This window comes from Serinus canaria, chromosome 5 (genome assembly GCF_022539315.1).
Source record: "Serinus canaria isolate serCan28SL12 chromosome 5, serCan2020, whole genome shotgun sequence".
NCBI lineage: Eukaryota > Metazoa > Chordata > Aves > Passeriformes > Fringillidae > Serinus > Serinus canaria.
Window position 1 is genome coordinate 58,928,906 of NC_066319.1, and position 6,654 is coordinate 58,935,559.

Below are 6,654 nucleotides of genomic sequence, written 5' to 3' on the forward strand. Positions count from 1 at the left end.
ACCACTCTGTGATTATTACTGAAAATACATCAGTTGGACTTGATCTTGAAGATCTTTTACAACCTTAACAATTCTTTGGTTCTGTAAAAGGCAAATGCCTTTCAATTCAAAACACACTTTAAACCTTGAAATCTGTGGATTGAAGATTGAGTGAGATTTCATTAAAAACCATTAGAATTTACCATAAGAAGTGTTTTGTTAGACTATTTTATCAATGGCTGTAGGTAATTTTGGAGAAAACAAAAAGAAGAGGCTTGTGATGTCAACCAGGGATGGGAAATACCAACAGAAAATCCTAAAGACCTGACAACTTCAATATATCCACAGTTCTTATCTATCATTTCACATTTTATTTGTTTAAGCTGACAGTGGACAGCAAATAATATTTAACATACATAATAATTTTTGCACTGACACAATGCAGGAAGCATTCTGATTTTTCTGCATTCTTTGGGAAGAAATTACTGTATCAGACTGGGATTTATTTTTGTTAGTAAAGCCTATTTGGATGTATTGTGGAAAAGATGGGGTTGCAGTGGTAAGGAAAACATCCTGATGAAAAATCACTGGGCTTGGTGAACTGAAATGTTTTCTTTCTCCTAGACTAGGCTGTTCTGAGGGTGACTTGAGCATCTTGAGTGTGGTGCTGGGAGATTTTCCAGGTAATTCTTGTCATCCACATCCAAAATCCATGTTTGGGCTGCCTGTCCAGAGTCCCTTCTACAGACCTGGTGTTGGAAGTGGGCAGGGAAAACTTCCAAGGGATCTGGGGAGGCATCCACTGCTGCAAACAACTGGTCCTAGAGAGCATCCAAAGTCCTTTTGGCTCCCAGTGGAGGGAGGAAAAGAGCCAAAATAAACTTCCAGAGGAGTTTTCTGGGAGCTGGATGTTTGCAATCACACAGTTCTTCTGAACAAACCCACCAAAGGTCAGTTTAAAGGAGGCTCCTGGGTTTAGGGGTGGTTTCATGGAAATCACTGGGGGTTTTGGGCACCATCCTGCAGGGCCCTGATTTCCAAGTGGTTTTTTCTCCCTGCATAACAGTGTTTGCAGTGCAACATTTGTGGGTTTCATCAGACCCAGTGTCCCCAGCCTTGGGGTCACAGTCTGGCTCTCAGGGCAGGTTAGAGCTGGCAGAGCTGTTTCCAACAGCAGATTTGAAAATTTGCATCAGAGCTGTGTGTGGGTAGAATCAGAATTCTAGAGTTAGAATTTTTAAGGTTGCAAAAGTCTTCCAAGGCCATTGAGCCCAACCATTCCCCCAGCACTGCCAAGGCCACCACTCACCCTTGTCCCCAAGTGCCACATCCACGTGGTTTTTAAATCCCTCCAGGGATGGGAACTCTATCCCTGCCCTGAGCAGCTCCAGTGCCTGAGAACCCTTCCCATGAATAATTTTTTTTCTAATATCCAATCTAAATTCCCTGGTACAACTTGAGGCCATTCCCTCTCCTCCTGTCCCTGTTCCCTGGGAGCAGAGCCCAATCCCCCTGGCTGTCCCCTCCTGTCAGGAGCTGTGCAGAGCCACAAGGTCCCCTCTGAGCTGCCTTTGCTCCAGGCTGAGCCTCCCCAGCTGCTCCTCCCAGGATTTGTTCCCTGGTGATTGCAGTCCATGGCCCTAAAACAAACCCCAAACAGGCTCTTGGGACCATGGCAGTGAATATTCCAGCTGCTTTACTGCTGGGAGGATCAGCTCCCATGAGGCTGCTGTTACATTTCTATCATCAGAGATGGGTTTTGCTTTATTACACAGCTCCAGGCAGAGCTACAAATACACCCTCCATCACCTGGAGCCTTCCAGGGAGCTGTGCTGAGCTGGCCAGGAACGGGGTGCACTCATCCAGCAACAGCAGGACAGGCAAAAGTATAAATCCTAATTCAAGTGGAAATGAAATGCCAGACCAAGAAACAGAAAATGTGGAATGGATTTTCAAGTGAAAACAGGTAAATCTCTACTACCTGGTTTTCATTTTTTTGTTTGTTTGATTGTTTGTTTTAATATTTTTTAACAACACTGCTATATAATTCAACAGAATTTCACTGAAGTCTACAGAAATGTTTGTTTGTCCTGAATTTGCCCCCTTTCTGCTGGAAAACCAGGAACTTGGAAACTGTGCCAAGGAATCTGCCTGATAGTTGTCTTTTTTTTTTTTTTTTTTTTTTTTGGCTGTGCTAGGAATCCCAGTGATTGGGTTTGATGTTTGGACTTGGTGATCTTAGAGGTCTTTTCCAAGCCAAATGATTCTGTGGCATGGGAGACTCAGGATGGATCCATCACTCTTGGATTCTCAGGGTAGAGCTGGGCAAGGGAGAACCTGTATTTGGACAAGATTTCCCCTCTCAGAGGTCCTCTGGCCATGAGATCCACCTCAGCTTCCTTCCCAAAAACCTAACTGTGCTGGTCATGGAGCGACCTGGTGGTCCTGGCTGGATAATCCAGGGAGGAGATGGGCTGTGAGAGCTGCCTGTGAGGAAGTTGGGTGCCTCAAGGAGCTCTTTGACAGAGAGCAGCAGATCTGGCTTCTCCCTCTGCCTGGTTGTTGCACTGAACGTGCTCAGCTGAATGCTGCCAAACAAATCTAATAGTAAATAATTTACTTAAAGGCAGGCAAAACACAAATACCAACCCAGGCTGTGAAAAGAGCCACTTGATCCTGACTCAATTGGACACAAATGGCAGGGAAAATTTGCAGGAATAGTTTCAAGCCATGTGTTGCCAGGGAACAGTCTGGTCTCCAAATCACATTATTGATATCTTGGGGTAATAAACAGTGAGGAGCAATTGAGGGGAGCCATGCAGGGACACGGCTGCTGTGAGTCCAAAGCCACCCTTGGTGTTGGAATGGAGGGACCTAAGGATCATCCTGGCTGTTGTCAGGTGTCTTCTGTTGGGAATAGGTCCATGAGAGCCAGGAGACTTGTGTCATATGTCTGGTTCCACATTCACAAATATGAATTCACCTGCTACAGCCTACCCAGCCCAGTCCTTCTGAAGTTTTCCATATTTTGGGGAGGAGAGGCCCACTGACAAGAGACCCTGTGTCCTTGCTCTCTGAGGGCAGGAAAGGAAATCTGGGGCAGGGCAAAACTGCTGCCTCCACCTCCAGCCTCATCCCTAAAATGTGAGACCCGCACTGAGGAAGTTAAAGTGCAGATCCCATCTGCAGAAAACCCCTCAGACCCTGGGGATCCTCTGTCCTCATGGAGCAACAAATCCTCCTGTAACAAATTAGAATTTTAGGGGCCTGTAATCAATTTTGCTCGTTATTCTGGGTAATAGAATTAAACTGCTTGTGATTCACTCTTTCAACTGAATCACTGTGATTCCAGGGGCTGATAAATCTCAGGCTGTTTCCAGAGCATAGGAAGGATGTCTGTAGGCTGGGATGTTGCCATCCATGGCCTCTGTGGGCTCAGCTATTATTCCAGGATCACACTGGGGCCAGGTCCTGGCTTGCTGTTAACAGCAGCATTGATCTGCTTTGCTCTTTTGCTGCTTGAGCTGTTGCTGAGGGGCTGGGTTGGCACAGAGGGATTGAGAGAGTGGAATTTATCATCTCTAACTTTAAGCTCTGAGCCCAGTCCTGAATGATCCCATTTTGTAGCTAACAGAAGAAAAGCAGGTGTCTTCTGTGCATGATTTCTATTTATTCTGACAGCTTTTTAGCAGCTGTTGGTGCAGAGATTCCCTTTGAAACACCTTCTTGATGGATTCACCTGCCCCAGTGAGGACTGCCCAGGGTATTTCATCCTTAGCCTTGGCATGGAGAGGTTTCTTTTGGGGACTCCACTCTTCCAACCAGAAGCACATTTCACACACAGGGAATGATGATCCTGCCCTTCCCAGCAGGGTCTCACCAAAGCCATGAGGAAGCTCAACAGACTAAAACAGGCCAAGGAGTGGAGCCTGAACACAGACCTGCTCCATCCTGTCCCTTTTTGATATTTTCCCCATTTTCAAAGACAAGAGAGGCCTCTGAAGGGCTTTCCCATGGACCTTGGCCCCCAGCAGCATCCCCTGGCTCTCTCAGGGACCCCCAGTGCCCTTCAGTGGCTGCACAGGGTTTTCACCTCCTCTAAACCTTATTCTACATTTGACAATAATCCAAGTTGTTGTTTTGTTGAGCTTTAAGAATTTCTTCTCTCTAAAGTGTGAAAATACCCTCCAAGCTCTAAGCAAGCAGAGGAGAGAAAACCAGGGCACATTCCTTCTGGAGAGGGTCTGGAGCACAAGTCCTGTGAGGAGCAGCTGAGGGAGCTGGGAAGGGGCTCAGCCTGGAGCAAAGGAGGCTCAGGGGGACCTTGTGGCTCTGCACAGCTCCTGCCAGGAGGGGACAGCTGGGGGGTCGGGCTGTGCTCCAGGGAACAGGGACAGGACAAGGGGAAATGGCCTCAAGTTGTGCCAGATGATGTTTAGTTTGGATATTGGGGAAAATTTCTTCACTGAAACTGTGACTAAGCACTGGAAAAGGCTTCCAATGGAAGTGGTGGAGTCCCCATCCCTTGAAGTGGTCAAAAACCATGTGGATGGGGCACTTGGGGACATGGGTTAGTGGTGCCTTTGGCAGTGCTGGGAGAATGGTTGGACTCGGTGGTCTTAGAGGTCATTTCCAAGCTTAAATATTCATTGATCCCTCTGGTTTATAGTCTGTATTTCACTTTTTTTGGTGTGTATTCAGAAATAGCAAAGAAAAACTTATTTGAGAAGGCTTAATGAGAACATGGGGTGTAAATAACAGGGAGCTATCAATAAAATCTCATCGTAACATATTTCAAAACCCCAAAAGTCTTAGTGCTTCCTCTTACCCAGCTGATGTGGGGTTTTGTTTCAGAGGGAGAGGACTCCACCGTGGCTGGAAATTGGGCTGTGTCCTTCCACATCCTGGCACAAATCCCAACTACCTGAACCTACTAATTCCATGTTGGCAAAGGCCATTAACAGAACTGCTGGCATCAGCTCCTGTGTGTGCAACCCCTGCTCAAACACCCTCAGAAAAAGTGATTTTCTGCACAGCCAGGCAGTGATCACGCTGGTAAATAAGCTGGAAACTGCCCTTCTTGCCCCATAAATGGAGAAAAATTACAACCAGCTCCCACAGCAGCTAAGCTCAGGTGGTTCCAAAGTCAGGGCTGACTCCAGAGGGAGCTTATCTTCTTTTCCAAGGAAACAAAGAGAGCAGAGACTAGGGAGGGCCAAGATGCTCAGATGCCCATTGCTGACCCCTTTTCTGTAGGGCTGGTTAGGTGTCAGTGGTTTGGAGCTCCTCAGGAGCTTTACCCAGCCCTCTGAACTGAGCCTGCTGCACCAGGATCCGAAGGGAAGCACGAGGCCCAGGGATGTTTTCAGTGAGGGAGCTTGTCTGGTTCAAAGAGAGGATCTGAACACCCTCAGAGGGTTGGGAAATGAGCTGGGTGTCTGGGGAGGAGCAGGGATGCAGTTCAGGGCTCCAAATCCTTCTGGTGCAGCAGTTCCTGTTCCTGATCAGAGCCTGGGGCAATAAAACCAAGTAAAGCCTGGCTGGCTGCAGGGCTCTGGATTTCACCTGAGTCATCCTGACTCTTCTGCTAAAACCTGTGACCAGAAACCAAATGATAAATGTGGAAATGTGGAGCATGTTACAGCTGCTGGGGTATTTTTTTTTTTCTTTTCTTTTGCTTGTCTTAGTTAAATGCAGCTCTTGTGTCAGGAGGAGGAGGAAAGCCAGTGAGTCACACCCCACCCTCTGACAGCTCCTTCCCCTCCTTATCTTCCCAGAAATTTACCATTTCCTAGGCACAATTTGTCCCTGCTGCCTTAAGGACCAGTGGTGTGAAGAGAAGGGTTTGTGGTTCCTTTAGATCCTGGCCATTTATTTGATTGCAATCCAGAAAATATGAGTGCTCCTACTCGTGCTTGGGTGATGGAGCATTCACCCTATGCTCAGCTGAGCCTTTAGACTCAGTTTCCAGCTCATAAAATCCCAGAATAGCTCCAGCTGGAGGGGACCTGTGTTCCAAAAATCTGCCCCAGCATTTATTTGTTCACCAACTCTTGAACCCAAGCTGTGCTCTGTCTGCTGGGTTTGCCCCAGAAGTGCCCAGGAGGATGCAGAATGCTCAAACCACCTTTTAGGGTGACACACCAGTAAGTTCCCCACAGAAACTTCAAAATATTTGGTCTTGGTAGCGAGAGTTAGCACATTTCTTGGGTGGGAATATGGAAACATTGGGACACGCCAGCCCTGCAGCAGGAAGGTGTCTGCAGAGAGCAGGGGTTTGGAGGGATGGAAGCCCAGCTGGGATGAGGAGGTGGGAATGGTCACCAAGGAGGGTCAGTCTGTGTCTGGGATCATTCTGGTGACTGCATCCCAACCCCAGAGGCCTCATAATGGTGGTGGTGGCATTCCAGCAGTGCCAGGGAGTGATTGGGTGGGATGTGCCCACACCACCCTGGTGGGAAAGGGACCAGCTCTAGGAGTTTGAAGGGATGGGGAGAACATGGAGAATGATGCTGGGAGCTGCTGTGAAGGGCACAAAGCATCCCAGCAGGACCTGCCCCATCCATTCCCATTCCTTTGCTGCTCTCCCTGGGCTCTCCAGAGCCCTCCCCCATGGTGGGGGATGGAAGGAGGCACCCTACAGCAGCTTGGGGCTGAATCCCCAGCTCCCCCTCA